Source organism: Natator depressus, chromosome 11, assembly GCF_965152275.1.
Source record: "Natator depressus isolate rNatDep1 chromosome 11, rNatDep2.hap1, whole genome shotgun sequence".
Taxonomy (NCBI): Eukaryota; Metazoa; Chordata; order Testudines; family Cheloniidae; genus Natator; species Natator depressus.
Genome location: NC_134244.1, coordinates 75,667,337 through 75,687,524, shown reverse-complemented (window position 1 = coordinate 75,687,524; position 20,188 = coordinate 75,667,337). Strand labels below are relative to the sequence as shown.

At 41.2% G+C, this 20,188-nt stretch overlaps 1 protein-coding gene and 1 pseudogene across 4 annotated transcripts in view; one reads left to right on the top strand and one right to left on the bottom strand.

Annotated features, from left to right (window-relative positions):
* ADARB1 (adenosine deaminase RNA specific B1) overlaps nt 1-20,188 on the top strand; it is a 253,319-nt gene that overhangs the window by 1,863 nt on the left and 231,268 nt on the right. The window lies entirely within an intron of this gene.
* LOC141996308 (E3 SUMO-protein ligase KIAA1586-like) lies at nt 5,766-19,097 on the bottom strand (annotated as a pseudogene).

The window sequence follows — 20,188 nt, the reverse complement described above, 5'->3', positions numbered from 1 at the left end:
GAGTAGTTGGTGATGGGGGCATGTGGTTTAACTAATTACAGAACTGAAAACCTGGACTACCAAGAAGGATTTATGCTATGCAATTTGAAATGCGATTAAAGTATTTGAGCACTGGGCTAAATGAAATAAATTCCTTAAATTACTTGTAATTTCAGAATTTCATTGGTGTATAGAATATTTCTTTTGGAGTGGCCCACAAGGGGTGAGAGCATCACAACATTTTAGTTATTAACAAATATATGTTCTCCTGGTGGCTGAGATAGTTGTACCTAAATGCTTAATTACACTTGTGCATAGCTAATGGTCAAAGAACCCTTAAGTTTCTACTTTTCCAGTTCTGTAATCTAAAAATTCTAAAATAGTTTAGTGCTGCAAATTCAGTTTACTATGTGGTTTGAATGTCAGCTGATGTAAGAAACTATATAAAATCTTTGGAGAAAATTAAATAACCCAACAAAGTACCGTGGCGAAGGAGGAAAAGAAAGTCTTTTTATTATAAGTCCACCATATCCTGCTTTTTTATTACTGTTAAGTATGTTTTTTAGAACTAACTTCACCTACATTAGGAATTCATTGTCACACTGAGTGCTCTGAATTTGTGATGTCTCAGGATAACTGAAGTGTGCCACCAGCAGGCTGCTGCATATTGGCTTCCAGTTGCATAGATTTGCTTTATATATTGCAAATGATAGTCCACAAACCTTAAGGACACTCCTTACTAAAAAAGGGAATAAAGTCTATTCTAACTAGCATCAGCTTATTAATTTTTTCATTTGATTTCTGAAATATTGTGGTTAAGGAAATGAATTATGCTGGTATGTTAACATGTTAGTGATACTTTTTTAAATGCTCAGTTATGAAAGAAGTTTACAGTGAGGTATATTTGTAGTCCTACCTAATATACATGGTGGTATTCTAGAATTATTAATTGCTTAATGTAATTGCTCTTCTTTACACCCTTACAGAAGAGTTCTATGTTCTGAACTAGCATGTTTTCAAAGTAAGTATAGTGGTCTTGAAAAGATTAGCTTGTAAGCTTTTTTGGACAGGGAGAGTGAAATGTATGGAGCTGGCTGTAACACTTAACAAATATCAGCTATTACTAGACAGTAAAGCGTTCTGTTTCTTTGCAAATTAAGTATGGCAGATGCAAAACAAACTTCCCCATTCTCTCCAATTTACATTGTAATTCTGTTCTAGAGATTTCTAGGAACGCTTACGGTGCAGAGGGCAAATTAGTCATCTTGGACAGTCATTGATTGCCCTCTTAGGCCTTGTCTACACTACAGGGGAAATTCGATCTAAGTTATGCAATTTTAGTTAGGTGAATACCGTAACTCAAATTGATGTAGCTTAGATCTACTTACTGTGGGGTCCACACTACGTGATGTCGACAGGAGATGCTCTCCCGTTGACTCCCCCATCTCTTCTCAATCCGGTGGAGTACAGAAGTCGATGGGAGAGCGATCTGCAGTTGATTTAGTAGGTCTTCACTAGACACACTAAATCGACTGCCGATGCATCGATCACTGCTCGTCGATCCTCTGGTAGGTGTAGACAAGCCCTTAGACATCAGCAAGGGGCCTGACACAAAATGTTTAATAAATACAAATCTGGGCGGATAAAAAAGATTTTAAAAAATCCCATTTTTAATTTAAAAATTGTTTGCTTCAGTTTTTAAATTAAAGCAGATTTTTATTTGCATGTTGCTAGTTCTTTACTTTCTTCCCATTTTGTAGTCTTAAATTGCTAAACTGGGCTTTGTATATTAATTCCCTAGAATTTCATATTTTCCATGGAGGTATTTTCTACAAGAAGTATCACATTTAAAATGTTCATTATGCTGGAAAAGAAGTCCAGAGCCTCATTAACATAGTTATTATGAGAACAATTGCAAAATAGATAAAATAGCCCATGCTGTATTTTCAGTCAGCATTGCCTGCTGATATAGCAGGCTTCTACAAATCAAGAAAGTTGAATTGCATCATCCAGGCTATGCTTCATCTGAGGTTGAAGTCAGTGGGCCTTGTGCTACTAGTTCTAGTTCTTCATGATGTGACAAAGATTCTGTGCCACTAAGAAGTTTTTAATAAAAATACAATTTTAGCCTGTTATGCACTGAATGTTATGCAGATACAGGTGTTTAGCTTTAAGCACATTGATAGCCCCACTGATTTCAGTGGGGCTAATCATGTGTGTAAAATCACGTATCTTCTTAAATGTTTGCAGGGTCAGGGCTTCAGGTGTAAGTATTTCATTTTTTTTCTTGTAGCAGCTCAATAAATTCAAATAAGAGACTCTTTCAGTAGTATGTCTTTATATGCTTAGTTAATTATAAATTAGTTTAAAAAAGCTTCAGCCCCAATTAAATCAATGATTTTAAAAAAAGTGATTTTTATATTGCTTCACCCTGATCATTAGATAACTCTTAAGTACTGGTCTCGTCTGGATTTGAACTGCTGACCTAGAGGTGCAAAGTTCTATGAACTATTGCCGATCCTTGAACCATTCACTTCATAGAAGGTATATTTTAATAACTTCTTGGAGTTAGTTGCTGTGCGACTAGCTGAGATCTATTTCTTGTTAGTTTTTCAGACTTTATGCTATCGAGAGAGCTGTTGCTAGAAAGGTTCTGAATTGCTGTATCCATTTCTAATAATTTCTAGCCAGTCTTCAGAATTTCATTTTTAATATCTTGGACTCCTGTTTGATATTGTTCTCTTTTGAAGAGGAGAACTGTATGTGTGTATAGATTAATTACTGTAGAATAAAGAGCACCATGGCTGCTCTTTGAGGTCGAATGGCTTTGTTCCCTGATTGGTTAAAACAAGCTACATTGATTTTCCTAACATGGCTTTGCCATCTGTTTCTCTGGCCTGTGTATATTTAGGTTTCATTATTTCTGGAGTATTTGGTTGGGTCTAGTTGGATTTTAAATTGGCTTCACACTTTTTTTTTTTTTTTTTTTTTTTTTTGGGCAGGCCAAGCTGTTACATTTTAATTTGGGTAAAATCTGTTAAAGGGTTTTTGTATTTTAAAATTCTTTGAACTATAGCTAAAGTGAGTTAACATAAGTCAACTTAATTTGTCAACTTAATTATTGTTGCAGATAAAAACTAATTTGTTTGACGCTGCTTTTTCTTCAGACCAGTTTTAGATGATAGGAAATGTTTTAAAGATTTGAAGTCAAAACTGCCATTGCGATGGTATCAGATACTGAATCAAAACAGTATTTTTTGTGGCTTTCCTCACAGTGTTGCTGTAAGTGGTGTTTAAATGTATGTAATTAGAAACAAATCGCTTTCCATTGGGGCATGTAGTAGTTAGCTCAGGGTGTCATATTAACACTTCATCATTTTTGCCCATATTTGAACTTCTTTTGTTTCCATCTCTGAGCATTTCTTTATTTTTTTTTTAAATTACATGACAAATTATATAAAATATATTAGGGTTTTTCAACCTTTTTTCCCCATGTATAGCCCCAAAAAGAGCTGCTGTTTGTTTCCAGGTTCCTACTCCCACAGTACTTTGTAGCTGCATGCATCGTACACTCTCTTGTAGATTGCTGCTGCTAATTTTTGCACATTTAATTGAATATATTTTTCCAGAGATTGAGGAAGATTGTTGTGCGCTTGGGTGGTGGTAGAAGAGTGGCTGCTGCTTGTTGTAGCTCCTCCCTTTTTTGTGCATTCCTACTTCACCCCTTTGAAGTCTGGACAGAACACTGCTTAAGAATTTTTCATTCAGCTGAGTTCTATAAGCGAAGGAACCTTGTCATCTCAAACTTGTCAAAAACGTTACATAGGTATGTATCGTTTTGAGCAGTGTTGGTCATAAAGTTGGATCTAGTCTTTAAAAGCAAAACTGTTGTTTGAGCTGTGCTTTCCATTAGCTCTTAAGCTAGGTGCTAAATAGCAAAGATAAGACATTCCGCACACATGATTCTAAACTAGTCTTTTTATTTTTCTGCTAGCAACTTTGAAGGTTCAACTAGCACCAAAGCCAGTGTGATGCACCTAGCATGCATCATGTTGGAATTTCCCTATTAGCTTTGAGGCTACTGAAGAAGCATAGAGATGAGGCTTGGGGGGCTCCGAGCGGGGGTAGATGACATAGTGGTAAAAATGCCTGAGCAATGTCTACTTCTACCCCTCATTGAGGGCTTGTCTACACTACTGCACGAGGTCGATCTAAGATACGCAACTTCACTGCGGTAAGTCGACAGCTGAAGCTCTCCTGTCGACTCTGCTTGCACTCTTCATTTTGGTGGAGTACCGGAGTCAACGGGAGAGCGCTTAGCAGTCGATTTATCACGTCTATACTAGACATGATAAATCGACCCCCGCTGGATCGATAGCTGCCCACCAATCCGGCAAGCCGTTGGTTTTACCAGTAGTGGTTTTACCAATCCGGCAAGCCGTTGTCTACCAACGGTAGACAAGCCGTTGGTTTTACCAGTAGTGGATTAAAAGATCCCATTTTTCTTAGTATAAACAGGACCTATTGGTTTGAGTTAAGTATGTGGTACAATTTTGCTTACTTGAAAACACAGTAACACATTTGCCATGCTGTTTGACTCCGTATAAAACCTTGCTGCTTCTTCCATCAGGAGACTGTTCTACAGTAGAACCTCAGAGTTACGAACACCAGAGTTACAAACTGATCAGTCAACCACACACCTTATTTGGAACCAGAAGTATGCAATCAGGCAGCAGCAGAGAGACACCCCCCCCCCCCCCAAAAAAAAAAAAAGAAAAGCACAAATACAGTACAGCAGTGATGAGTTGCCAAAATCTTAACAACCGGTTCCCTATAAAAAGTTATGATTTAAGGGATGTGCCACAGTACATATTTTTTGTACCTTTTTCCATAAGAAATGGCAATGCATTGAGTCATTGGGAGTCATACTTAACAATAAAAAATTTTTTTTACATGTTTATTACAATAGGAAACAAAGTATTGCTTTCTTAAACGAATTTAAAATACATTTGAAAAGAAGAAAATATAAAGAAGAGATGTATGAGTAAGCAAACGATGATAATATTTAAGAATGAAATGTCTATTATTCTTGTATTTTTAAAATATTACCTGTGAACTACTTAAATTATTAAAAATAAAAAGTGTAATATATTCATGTTGAAGTATACAATGCAACAAGCAATATTTTAAAGAATATTTAAGTACATTATTTATTACTAATTAGGTAGTAATTTCCAAATGGCTTCTTGATCTTCTCCATAATCTTTCGTGTTGATACACAAACTCTGGTATCTAATGTGGATCGATGACTTCTCATCTATGCTTTAACATATGGTATTGGGTTCCAGGAACTTAGTGGTTTTCCCAACAAATAGATGGTCATAAAGCTTGAGATACGTTTGATTGTTAAATTCGCCCTTTTATTACTAAAAATAATATTCATCAACGAAAAAGCTCTTTCTGCTTCTGCAGAACTAATTGCAATTGTGTTCATAATTTGCTTTGCTTTCCTTATTGTGTCTGGATCAGGAAGATTTTTTTTAAATCCTTTAAATCGACTACAAATTTTATGAATTTATTTAATTCATGCACTTTTTTTTTTCTCCTGATTTCTAAAGTAACCTGACTTCTTCAATATTCCATGAAGTGGGATCCATAACATTGAATAATTCAACTATTTTAGGTGTATTACTAGAATGACCTAAATTATCTTCTTTATATTTAATGTGATTTTCGTTTACTAATCTTGCCTTCATTTTTTCAATAATACACTCTCTTACTTTGTCTCATGGCAGTGATTTAAACCTTACATTATCTTCAAACTCTATGCATTTAAAAGCATCACTTTCTATCATTTCATTAATTTTATTTTCTTATATACTAAAACTATCTTTTAATTGTATGAAAAAATCAATTGTTCGTTTGATTAGCTTATCTGCCTTTGTTAAACTCAATTGTCTCGCCTGCAGTGCATTTGATAATCATGCAAGTTCATCCAAAATGTCAATCGTTAATGCCAAGTCTTCTAAAAATTTTGTTTTTCAATCTTTTTTCCATGCCAGAAAATGTCTTATTTTTGGAAAAATAAATAAAAGAGCTGGATAAGCTCTCCAGACCACTTTGACAGCTCTAAGGCTACAAGAAGCCCATCGTGGACCAAAAACACGGCCTATTTTGATGATTTCAATATATAGTTCTTCAGAAACTTGTTTAAGTTCAAACTGTCTTTTATTTGACTGATGAAAAATTGCCTAAATCTTGTCCAAAAAATCTTGAAATGACTTATTTATTGATATAATTTATAGCCTCATCTAAAGCCAGTTGTAGCTGATGATTCAAACAATGCCAAATTATAATGTTTGGAAAAATCTTGAAGCAATCTTGTAGCAACTCCAGATTTATGTCCAAGCATGGTGCTTGCGCCATCAGAACAAAATCCGATTAAATTTTTCTTTAAATATTCTGTATCAAGTCTTGTATCAGTTAATGTATTTCTCAAAACATTATACATATTTTCTGCTTTTGAAGAATCTTGTAATTCACATTTTATAAGACTTACAAGCACAGTTTTACTTGAAATTGTAGAAGCTTCATCAATAATAATACAAATCTTTGAATAGTTTTAGATTTTACTAAAAATTTGTTTTCTTATTAATTCAGCAATATGCTCTACGATTCTGATGGCTGAAAATCGAGAATGTAGGCAGTTCCCTAAATTGGTTTCATTCTTAATTTGTAGCTCTACTTCATCCTCCATATCTGACATTGGTCGGTTTCTTTTTACTAAGCTGTAAACTATGTTGAAAATTTTGCTGGTTATTGCAATATTTTGTTCAGTAAGTTTATCAATCACTGTAGTGAGAGTTTCTTTTTTAGATTCATGGAAAATATTTATAACTCTCAAATGAGAGCTTGATTCGAAATGTTCCTTCTTTTTTTTCCTAATGAAGCTTGCTGAACTTTTTTATCTGTTCCAGATGCTTTAACAGTACACTTTTGCCATTCTGAAGAAATGTGTAAAGATTTTCCTCCAAGGACCCCCAAATGTGACGTATTTGCACAGTGGAAACAGCCAAGTTTTTTGCCTTCAATTATCAAGCCATTATATTTCTTTAAAAAATATTGTGCCTGCTTGGCAGTCCAACAATTGGGTACTACATTTTCACAATCATGTAAATCCTCTTCCGTTGCAGACACATTTTCAGATGATTCAACATTTAAGATATTTTCATCACCAAAATTGTCATCGGCGTTTTCAGTTTTTAAATCATTATTTTCACTACTAGAACTACTGACTAATCATAGAATATCAGGGTTGGAAGGGACCTCAGGAGGTCATCTAGTCCAACCCCCTGCTCAAAGCAGGACCAATCCCCAACTAAATCATCCCAGCCAGGGCTTTGTCAAGCCTGACCTTAAAAACCTCAAAGGAATGAGATTCCACCACCTCCCTAGGTAACGCATTCCAGTGTTTCACCACCCTCCTACTGAAAAAGTTTTTCCTAATATCCAACCTAAACCTCCCCCACTGCAACTTGAGCCCATTACTCCTTGTTCTGTCATCAGCTACCACTGAGAACAGTCTAGATCCATCCTCTCTGGAACCCCCTTTCAAGGAGTTGAAAGCAGCTATCAAATCCCCCCTCATTCTTCTCTTCCGCAGACTAAACAATCCCAGTTCCCTCAGCCTCTCCTCATAAGTCATGTGTTCCAGTCCCCTAATCATTTTTGTTGCCCTCCGCTGGACTCTTTCCAATTTTTCCACATCCTTCTTGTAGTGTGGGGCCCAAAACTGGACACAGTTCTCCAGATGAGGCCTCACCAATGTCGAATAGAGGGGAACGATGACGTCCCTTGATCTGCTGGCAATGCCCCTACGTATACATCCCAAAATGCCATTGGCCTTCTTGGCAACAAGGGCACACTGTTGACTCATATCCAGCTTCTCGTCCACTGTAACTCCTAGGTCCTTTTCCGCAGAACTGCTGCCTAGCCATTCGGTCCCTAGTCTGTAGCGGTGCATTGGATTCTTCCGTCCTAAGTGCAGGACTCTGCACTTGTCCTTGTTGAACCTCATCAGATTTCTTTCGGCCCAATCCTCCAATTTGTCTAGGTCCCTCTGTATCCTATCCCTACCCTCCAGCGTATCCACCTCTTCTCCCAGTTTAGTGTCATCTGCAAACTTGCTGAGGGTGCAATCCACACCATCCTCCAGATCATGAATGAAGATATTGAACAAAACCGGCCTGAGGACCGACCCTTGGGGCACTCCACTTGATACCAGCTGCCAACTAGACATGGAGCCATTGATCACTACCCATTGAGCCTGACAGTCTAGCCAACTTTCTGTCCACCTGATAGTCCATTCATCCCCCCCCCCCCCATACTTCTTTAACTTGCTGGCAAGAATACTGTGGGAGATGGTGTCAAAAGCTTTGCTAAAGTCAAGGAACAACACGTCCACTGCTTTCCCCTCATCCACAGAGCCAGTTATCTTGTCATAGAAGGCAATTAGATTAGTCAGGCATGACTTTCCCTTGATGAATCCATGCTGGCTGTTCCTGATCACTTTCCTCTCCTCTAAGTGCTTCAGAATTGATTCCTTGAGGACCTGCTCCATGATTTTTCCATGGACTAAGGTGAGGCTGACTGGCCTGTAGTTCCCAGGATCCTCCTCCTTCCCTTTTTTAAAGATGGGCACTACATTAGCCTTTTTCCAGTTGTCCGGGACTTCCCGCGATCGCCATGAGTTTTCCAAGATAATGGCCAATGGCTCTGCAATCACATCCGCCAACTCCTTTAGCACACTCTGATGCAGCGCATCCGGCCCCACGGACTTGTGCTCGTCCAGCATTTATAAATAGTCCCGAACCACTTCTTTCTCCACAGAGGGCTGGTCACCTCCTCCCCATGCTTTGCTCCCCAGTGCAGTAGTCTGGGAGCTGACCTTTGTCATTTTATTGGAAAACCAATCACTAATGCTTTTCTGGCGTTTCATTATGAAGGGTAAATAATATTGAATAGAAAACTTTAATCTTCAAATAACAGTCCAGTTAGTATTACACACTGAAATATCACGCGCAATTTACTAGAAACAGACCGACTATGACTCACTGGTCTTGTTGAATTGGATAGAAAACAGTTGAGCAAGTACACGAACGAGGCAAGTGCGATCCCTGTTAATAAAATAATAAACTAGATGTTTGTCTCGCATCAGGACGAACTTGGATGCAACTGAGTCGCAGCCTGTGACGACATTACATGCGCATAGCAACATAAATCATAGAATATCAGGGTTGGAAGGGACCTCACGAGGTCATCTAGTCCAACCCCCTGCTCAAAGCAGGACCAATCCCCAATTTTTGCCCCAGATCCCTAAACGGCCCCCTCAAGGATTGAACTCACAGCCCTGGGTTTAGCAGGCCAATGCTCAAACCACTGAGCTATCCCTCCCCCTCTTGACCTATCTGTTGTAGAAACGGCTCTTTAACTGCTAGAATTGTGCATCCCTTTGCATTTGAAGTTTATTTTATATACCATATTACAGGGGTCGGCATCCTTTGAGAAGTGGCGTGCCAAGTCTTCATTAATGTAAGGTTTCCCATGCCAGTTATAAATTTTACATTGACAGGAGCCCCCAGTGGAACCCCAGACTGGCAGCAGCCTAAGCGGGGCTGGCGGCCAGGTGACTGGAACCCCGGACCAGCAGCGAGGTAAGCGGGGCTGGCGGCTGGAATCCCAGGTCAGTAGCAGGCTGAGCGGGGCTGATGGCCAGGACCCTGGCTGGCAAGGGGCTGTCAGCCGGAACCCCAGACCGTCAGTGGGCTGAGTGGGGTGGCGGACAGAACCCCAGACTGGCAGTGGCTCACCTGCCTCCGGTCTGGGGTTCAGTCCGCCGGTTCCTGCCAGCTGGGGTCCTGGCCGTGGGCCCCGCTCAGCCTGCTGCTGGCCGGGGGCTCCGTTCACCCAGGCCAGCAGCGGGATGAGCGGGGCCAATGGCTGGGACCCCAGCTGGGAAGGGGCCAGCAGCCGGAACTACAGACCAGCGGTGGGCTGCGCGGGGCCGGCGGCCGCCAGTCTGGGGTTCCGTCTGCTGGCTCCTGCCAGCCGGGGGCCCGGCTGCCGGAACCACTCAGTTCCATTCACCCAGGCAGGCAGCAGGCTGAGTGGGGCCAGCGGTGTGGCAGCAGTGTGTCAGTAAAAATTGGCTTGCATGCCGCCAGTTGCCAACCCCTGCCGTATTATTTTCTACACTGTTTTATAAGATTAAGATTATTTGGTTTTAAGATCATTTTATAACATTTGTTTTCATAACTATTTTTAACAACCGGTTTTAAAAGTGCTTCAAAATTTAACAACCGGTTCGCGCGAACCGGCTCCAACTCACCACTGCAGTACAGTACTGTGTTAAAATACTAAAAAAAAGGGAAAGTTTAAAAAAAAAATTTGATAAAGTAAGGAAACTTTTTCTGTGCTTGTTTCCTTTCAATTAAGATGGTTAAAAGCTGCATTTTTCTTCTGCATAGTAAAGTTTCAAAGCTGTACTGAGTCCTTGTTCAGGGGTAAACTTTTGAAAGAACAACCATAACGTTTTGTTTAGACTGTGTAACTCTGAAATGTTCATAACTCAGCACCTCCATTCCTGAGGTGTTCATAACTCTGAGGTTCTACTGTAGATGTAAAATGTGTCATGTGCCGGGCTGTAGTGTCAATATGGGAGCTGGCTACACTTCTGAGGATGGAAGCAGGCCAATGTTTGGGAAGCAGGACATGTTTAGAATAATTAATGATGAAATAGCTTTTTAAAACTAATTGTTTATCTAATGCTCACTTGTAGTGCTAGCTACCTCTAAAAATATGCAGGCCTCCTGTGTAATAAATCTTTTACGTAAACAGTCATGTCTTGAATGACAGTTGATACTTTTGGAATGTTACTTACACACTGTTGCAGACTTTTGCGATTTTTATGATGAGTAATATGATGTAGCCTTGGTTGTAAACAGTCTTGCCATCATGAGAAACTCTGGCCTCACAATTTTGGGAAAGAAAACCAGATTGTGAGAGACTTCTCCAACAGTTCCCTGGAAACCCAGACATCATGAGTTCTAGTCCTAGTTCTTCCATGGGCTGATAATATTTTTGTATACCCTTATGAGAATATGGCTCAAACTGCTGTCTTGAGGGTGTAACTGTAATTTGCCTATTTCAGAGATAAGATAGCTGAGAGCTTGCACAAGGTCACTACAAAAAGAAAAGGAGTACTTGTGGCACCTTAGAGACTAACCAATTTATTTGAGCATAAGCTTTCGTGAGCTACAGCGCACTTCATCGGATGCATACTGTGGAAAATACAGAAGATGTTCTTATATCTTAATGTTAATACATCTTCTGTATTTTCCACAGTATGCATCCGATGAAGTGAGCTGTAGCTCACGAAAGCTTATGCTCAAATAAATTGGTTAGTCTCTAAGGTGCCACAAGTACTCCTTTTCTTTTTGCAAATACAGACTAACACGGCTGTTACTCTGAAAGGTCACTACAGACACAGTTGGGAATAGAACCCCAGTTTCTAATATAACAGAGTAAATTTTTATCTACTTTACCACACAATCTTTGAGACTGGGTGAATCTGTAGCACATGCTAACATAGTGTGGCACTGTGCCTTTACCAGATAAACCTTTACATGTTATCTAAGACGAGATCTGATTCTTCAGGTCAAGTGGTAGAGGTTCATGCTTTTACATCTATAGGTCCTGAGTTCGTTCCCCAGAGATTACCAAAATAGGGGCATTGTTGCATTTAGTTATGCTATCTGTAACTACAAGATCACAGTCTGCTTCTGGAGCAGGCTGAGAAATTGATTTGGTAAGCTTATCTTTCAAAAACAAGTGTCATTCTCAAAGCTGTAACATTAACAATTATGGGGAGTGGATGTCTTAAAGCTTTGCTAACGAACTGTAGAGGCTTTTGCCTGTATGTCACCAGTTTTGAATCCTGCCGAGTTCAATCAGGATGAATTGTCCTTATCTAATGGAATTTTGGTAGCCCGTGTATGAAATGAGTTTGTGTTTCCTGTGTCCAACTCCCACATAACTAACTACACTTTGCACTAGATTCTAAGCTCTTCAGAGCAGGAACTGTCTCGTACTATGTGTTTGTACAGTGCCTAGCACTATGAGATCCGTAAGCTGGCCAGAGTATTCTACATAAGAACGGCTATACTGGGTCAGACCAAAGGTCCATCTAGCCCAGTACCTTGTCTTTGGCCACTGTCAGAAGACAGGATACTGGGCTAGATGGACCTTTGGTCTGACCCAGTGGCCAATGCCAGGTGCCCCAGAGGGCATGAACAGAATAGATAATCATCAAGACATCCATCCTTCACAACATCTAGCGAGAGCTCCTGCAAAGGAGTCCAAGTTAAACATGGTTAATGTATGAAGTTAAACATCATTTAGTTTTTTTCCCTCAAAAAAGTCATAAGATTTTTTTTTTAATCTCATATTTTAGGTATCTGACCTGATTTTGGAAGTTTTGGAATTGTAATACTGAGTGTGTACCAATAAGGCTATATACTATAAGCACATCTGTATATGATGTCCCAAGGCATTTGGTGCCAATAGTAATAAGCTAAAGAAAAAATTCTAGGCCAAAACCTTTATCTTGGGCACACAAATAGATGGCTTGATATTCACAGGTGTTGTTTTCACAACTTCTACTGAAGCCAGTGGATGAATGGGGCCGAAATACGGATTTTTGGTGCTTAAGGTTAGGTACTAATGTTACATTTGGTTTTAGTTATATTTGGTTGTAGAGGCCCTTTTCAATGTGAAATTGAAATTTATAGCATACTGTAAAGGACCTTTTAAAAAATGATCACATGAAGAAGGATAAATTACTTTTTAAAACCACAGTTTCTTTTGTACCTACATTGAATGTGGCTATTTCTTGGCTGTTACCTATCTTTTAACAACAAAGAATGCATTTTTCCCCTTCTGTTAGAATATATTGTTAATATTCTTTTGCATTTTAAGGATTTTATATAAATGGTGGACTTGAATATTTGGAAATCAGAAACTAATTAAATTCATTTTAGAAGATGGTGAAAATATAATCAATATTTAGTTTCATGATTTTAGTTTTTTAATCAGTAAAAGAGGTTTGTGTGCAGGATTGAGGTTTTTGTAGTTTGCAGGAGCTAGTTCTGAGTCTCAGACCCAATAACTGACAAGAACAAGGCGTTTTGGAGTCCAGTTTTTAGAGAAGGGTCTAAAATCTACACTGCCACATGTAACTGCTATTTTGTTTAATTTTCTGGGACAATTTTGTTACAATGGTATCAGCAACTATGACCTTGTCGAGAACAAGCCCTGCAGTGGTAGAAATAACTGAGTCAACTGTAACATATGGGGTGCCAGGTATGTTTACAGTAGGATCTCAAGTATTTGAGAAGAGTGGAGAGTTCCAGCAAGCCTTTTTGAAGACAACCCATGGAGACTCCTGTAGGATCCAGGCATCATTTCAGAAAAATGGGGGGGAGTTGTCAGCATTTTGGCTTCCACTTCCTTGCTGAGTCAATGACTGCTTGTGGGAGGTTAGTGGGCTGGTCCTATCCCAGAGTGGGCAGGGATGTGACATGACAGTCCTATTCCAGGGAGTGTGGGGGGTCTCACTGAAGGCTGGTCATCTCAATGGCAGCAGGCCTGGGGCAGGGATTGAGGCCCAGCTCGCTTTGTGGTCAGCTCCGGCCCAGGTTGATACTGTAGCTGCTTCCTGTCTTGACAGCAGTGAAAGGTGTTGGTGCCAGAGGCTGCTCAAGGTAATCTGCTGCCCCACTTCTCATTGGCCTAGGGCGACATATTTTGCCTGGCTGCTGGAGGGAAGGCTGGACCAAATTAGAATGAGTGGCATTGTGATCTGGTTGCAGCCGCACTCAAATTTGGCCCTCCCACTCCTCTGTTGAGAAAGAGGGGTGGTTGAGCCAAATATGCCACTCTAGGAAGCTGTGCTGAAGAGCATTGATCTGGAAGAGAACCTAGTAGAATCAGAGGTGTGATGTCAGAGAAAGCCAGGAGCTGATTTGATGGATCTTTTGTTTTTTAATACCTTTCCAGACTATTGTGGACCTTTACTTCCTTAGAAGAAACAGGGAAAGAGTGAGAGCTAAGGCTTGGAGCAGAGATACTATGTATTAGAGCTGTTTGCAGAAAGATGGATGAGGATTTGAAGTTCCACTTTAGAGAACTTTATGATCTGGTCTACAAAAATTCCTTCAGAGATCCTGCTTCTGCCACTTGAGTCATGATTTTTCTGTGCTGAGGGGCTTTGGCCAAAAAGTTGAATGTATTTTGGGGATTGACAACCATGTAATGATTTTTTTTCTTGTTGAACCAGATATAGTTTTAAGGAGATTATGTTTATGCCTTTCTTCCTTTCTGGAGTGGTCCATTCTAAGGTCATTCTTTTCAAGGGATTTTTCAATACAAAAGTCAGCTTTGTCCTTTCATCTCTCTAAGGGGATGTGGGTTGGAATGAGCTGAGAGTTTGGATCTGTTATTTTTAGGGACACTGATAAAATCCAGGTATGTCCTCAGTGCACTCATTCAGGAAGGGATAGCATGAATAATCAGAATCGGAATGCTTTAAGAGTGAGTGGAAAATAGGTGATGAGTTTGGGGACCAGTTGCAATGCCTGACTTAGAATTTCAGACAGGTTTGTGCTTTTTGTTTTGGAAGTCTTGAAATTGTGAGAACAATTTTCTGTGGTTTATAACTAGGTCAAATCTGGATAGACTTTCACTGGGAAAGTAAATGGCATCTCTGATTTTAGGACAATCCTTCTGCCAAATTTCAGCTACTTACTCCAAACCACAGATACACTAAAGCTGTTAACTTTTCTATCTGATTTTTATTTTTCACTATATTAATGTACTTTTGCCAACCTCATTTTTGCAAAGGGCTGATCTGATTTAAGCTCGAGCAAAAGGGAGGGAAAAAAAAACTAATCTGAGGCAGACACCAGGCATAGAAAACTTCTGCCCATGCCACTTGACAGTTATATGTTTTAGCCATAGGTACTTTTAGTAAAAGTCATGGACAGGTTACAGGCAATAAAAGTTCACGGCCCATGACCTGTCCATGACTAGTACTATATGCCCCTGACTACATCTTGGGGGAGGGAGATGGGGGTGGTCGTGCATGGCCCAAGACCTCTGCTGGTGCTGGGGGCGAGGGGGAAGGATTGGCAGGCTCCCTACCTGGCTCCATGCCTCCCCAGAAGCGGCATCATCCCCCTCCCTCTGCTCCTCGGTGCAGACATGGCCAGGCAGCTCTGTGTGCTGCCTCTGCCCCGAGCTCTGGCTCCGCAGTTCCCATTGGCCAGGAACTGCGGCCAGTGGGAGCTGCAAGGACAGTGCCTGCAGGTGGAGGCAGTGCACAGAGCCCCCTGGCCATGCCTCCGCTTGGAGCCAAGGGATGTTGTCGCTTCTGGGGAGCTCCCCCAAGGTAAGCGTTGCCCAGAGCCTTCACCCCCTCCCATGCTCCAGCCTTGAGCCCCCTCCCACACCCAAACTCCTGCTGCTGTTGGGGGCGGGAGGCGTGGTGCCCTGAGACTGCCCCAGCAGCAGCCGGTGAGGCTAGCCTGGGGGCTGCTCAGATGGCCCACAGGCCCGTCGCACTGGCCGCTGCAGAAGTCACAGAAAGTCACAGAATCCATGACAAACTCACAGCCGTGGTTATAAGCAACTGAAAATGGGGTTTAAAATAGAAATTTTTATATGCAACCTTAATAACAGGCATTGTTGTGGCTCTGCTTACAATGTAGGCTCTTATTTAAGTGCATGGTTGCTGAGGTGCTGAGAGCCTGCAGCTCCCATTCCTGTTGAATTCAGTCGGAGCTGCAGATGCTTAGCATCTCAAAATGGGGCCACTTTCAGGTACAGTAGAACCTCAGAGTTGGACACCTTGGGAATGGGGGTTGTCAGTAACTCTGCAATGGTCCGTAACTCTGAACAAGATGTTATGGGCTTCAGCCACAGGGGAGTTGGGGCTGCAGCCTCAGGGTTGGGGTGGGTGTCAGGCAGTGTTCCCTCTAATTTTTGACAGGCCGTGTGCACAAAATAATTTCTTCTGTGCAAATTTTTGTGCGCGCAGTGTTTAGGATCTGTGTGCACACGCACACAGCTTAGAGGGAACAGTGTTGTCAGGGCTCAGGGTGGGAGGGGGTCGGGGCTTCTGACCCTAGGGGCCGCCAGGGCTCAGGGCTTTAGACTTGGGGGAGCGCTGGGGCCTGGGGCTTCAGCCCTGTGGCTCCGCGTCTGGTTTCAGCTGGGCGGAGTGGTGCTGGGATCGGAGCTTTAGCTATGGGGGAGTGCTGGGGTTGAAACAGGTGCTCCTCTCCTAGCTAAAGGCCTGGTGCGCCCTCCCCCCTGGGCTAAAACTGGGAGTGGATCTGTCAGGCTGAAACCCCGAGCTTGAGTGCTCCTCCCCGGTCTAAAGCCCTGAACCCCAGAGATCCTGAGCATCAGAAGTCCCGAGCTCCCCTGCCTCTGCCTGGAGCCCTGACACCTCCCTCCCCTGCTGCAGTGGCTGAAGCCCCAAGGCAGTACAGTATTTTCTTTTTTTTTGGGTCTGTGCTGCTGGCTGATCTAGGGTGTCAGGTAGACCGGTAAGTCTGTAACGCTGGTGTTCGTATCTTTGAAGTTCTACTGTATCAAATATTCAGAGTCCTAACTTCACACTTGAAAATTTTGGTCAGTTTCTAGTAAACTTTATTTATTGGTTCTCTCTACTGCCATAATGCTGCAGTGTTTGGGTTGCAAATTGAAAGGAAATGATTATTGAAGACAAAACTTTTCATGAATTTTTTGAAATCAGTGACATTTCAGTTAGTTTTGTAAAAGCTTTTTGTTTGGCTCAAAATGTAGTGTTTGTAAAGTCTGTTTACTTTGCATTTTTCTCTAATGAAACTTTTCTTCTATCTAAAGTATTGAGTTTCTAGGGTTAATATGAAAGACAATCTTTCTGCTACACCACTGATTGGATCTTGTATAATCTTTAACTCAAAAGGCTGTTCAGCCAGCTCTGCTCATTCAGAAGCTGTTCGCACAAAGATTAACTGGAACACGTAGGATGAATATTTTCATTAGGATTTTCGGAACCACATTTAAAAATAATATTGGGTCCACATTTAAGCTAAGTAAAAACAAGTTTTTACAAAACTGCACTGTTTTCATGATTAAAAATGCATTGGGAAAATGTCTTTTGCAAAACCATAAGGGAAGTTATTTGTTTAAAAAGATCACATGACTAGTGTGTGAGAGTCAACAAGTGAACTAAGTGAACAAAAGTGAAATTGATTAGTTTGTTTCCAGTGTGCAAGCTAATAGAAATGCAAAAGTAAATACTATTAGTAGTGAGAAGTCTTGAAACTATGATTTAATGTTGCACAGGTTAAAATTATTAGTAAAATAGGTAAGTAAATAAAAAGCTTTTAAACCTGACATTGTCCTTCTAATCCATGTGCAGTATGAGACTTAGTAATAAGTGCATTCTTGAATATTTTTATTGATTGAGCTCCAAAGAGACAGCAGCACAGTTTCCCTGCTACCCAGTGAAATCACGAAGAGCTGGACTAAGTGGGGGACCCTCAGAACACAGCATCGCAGAAGTGGTAGTGAGCAGCAAGCAGCAGCAGTGTTAACAGAGGCAGGGATGAGTGGGAAAGAATGTATGTTCGGACATATCTTCTGTGTATAATAGAATATAGCTGTTAAAAACAACTTCAGTAGCTGTTTTTACAAAGTATTCTGTGTATCGGAGAATGATCCCTAAATACTTGCACTTTTCCATTTTGTGCAGTAATGAAGATTACTTTGCACCATTCATTTCCTTTAAAAAAAACCCTAAGATTAGTGCTGAAGTTCTCTAATCCCTTTTAGGAGATACCATATTGAGCCTTACTTTGCAGTGCATTGCAAACATGACAGTGGAAGGCATTGCTTGATACAGCTCCCTACCTGCTTTTCAGGGGTGGGAGCTAGACCCATGTAACTGCACCTCTGAAATCGAGGTCTTTGCTGACTAATGACAATGCTTGGGGTGCAGTGTAGGAAAAGGGGAGTGGCATGGTAAAGAGACATTCGTCCATTAGACTTTTACAAAGCAAAGAGGGAAACTGAGACAAAGGACATTGCCCAATGTATTGTGCTGTGGGTATTTCAAATGCTTATGGTTACATGCTTTTGAATTGTGGTTGTAGTGTCTTCCCAAATGAATTCTGGGTTCTCTTTCCTTTTTAATAAAAGTTTTCTTTTGTTATACACAGACTCCGTGCTTGTGAGTAGAGCAGTGTTGCTTCTTAGAGGCTCTCAGGAGGATAAAAGGGACCTTCCTGCGCACATAAACAAAGTGCTCTGCATGGCCCTCCCTCACCACCTAATCCAACAGGGAAATGAAAAGAGGATGACAACTTTACCTCTGTTTGTTGTACCTCTACTTCTTCTCATACAAGTAAAACAATGAAAACTAGATAGTTTTGTCTTGTCTTGGGGATGGGATGGTTACTACCTTTAAATTTAAACGTTTTAAGAGAAAATGCATGCACATACTTATCAGAGTTCTCTTCCCCTTTATCAAGCTTATCCATGCTCACCTGGAAGGGCTGGCTAGTGTGTGATGGAGTCTTGAACAGGTCCTGGCTCACAGTATTACTAGAGCCTCTCTCTGCATCCTCCTTGCTGTTCACAGCAGTGGTCTTTGTCTCTGGCTTTTCTGAGGTATCCACAGTAGTCTGTGGGATGCTGATGAGGTCTTTGACAAGAATGGCATGCAGTTCATTGTAAAAGCAGGAGGTCTATGGAGCAGCACCTGATCTACTGTTGGCCTCTCTGGCCTTACGGTATCCTTGGTGAAGTTCCACCACTTTCAAGTGGCACTGCTGCTGATCCCTGTCATACCCCTTTGACTGCATTCCCCATACAATTTGTTCATAGATGTATGTGTTTCTACGGCTGGTCTGTAGCTGTGCTTCCACAACCTCTTCACCCCACAAGCCCAGGAGATCCAATATCTTCTCTTTGTCCCAGGCAGAAACATGTCTAGTGTATGGAGCTGGCATGGTCAGTTGTGCAGTTGCACACAAGGGTGAACTGCTAGGTGTGCTCACCAAGGCGGATAATCAGGAAAAGGCATTTCAAAAGCGCACAGAGGACTTTAAAGGAGGTGGTGGCTTCTGGTCTCTGTGACCCTTCGGCAGTGGAGTTTACAGTTGTGACCAGAGCGGTCACTGCTGCAAGGAGAGGGGTATTGTGGGACAGCTGCTAGAGGATTGTTGAGGTTGATACAGGTCATACAGTGTCTGCACTTGCGCTGTCAACCTCAGTAGGTCGACCAAGGCTCCATGCTGTTCGGGAAGGTGGTTTTACTCCATGAGGAACTGTCCCAGATTGAGGCGTCATTAGAGGTGGTTTTGGAACAAATAGATAAACTAAACAGTAATAAGTCACCGAGATCAGATGCCATTCACCCAAGAGTTCTGAAAGAACTCAAATGTGAAATTGCAGAACTACTAACTGGTATGTAACCTATCATTTAAATCAGCTTCTGTACCAGATGACTGGAGAATAGCTAATGTGACACCAATTTTTAAAAAAGGGCTCCAGAGGCAGTCCTGGTAATTACAGGCCATAAAGCCTAACTTCAGTACCGGGCAAATTGGTGGAAACTATAGTAAAGAACAGAATTATCATTCACATAGTTGAACATGATTTGTTGGGGAACAGTCAACACGTTTTTTGTAAAAGGAAGTCATGCCTCACCAAACTACTAGAATTCTTTGAGATGGTCAACAAATATAGATAAGGGTGTGATGTTTCCCTCCAGTGTTATCTGGACCGGTGATCTGCTAGGTCACCCCAATCCTTGACTCTGGGAGCCAGCCTTACCCTGCTCTGCTGTGAGAACCCCCACTCCTGGGCTGTTCATGCACAGCCTCTAACATGTAAGCTACTTGCAGCTGAATGACACTAGCCAATATCTCCAGTCCCAGACACAACCCTAGGAACCTCTGTCTTGCAGTGTCCAGTTATGCCGGCTGGAAGCTGCAAGCTTATATGAGTTCATCAATTTAACGAAGAAATTGATATGTACCATGCTTGTTATCCTATTCTGACACACTTCAAACCAAACACACTGCTTCAGGTAGAATAA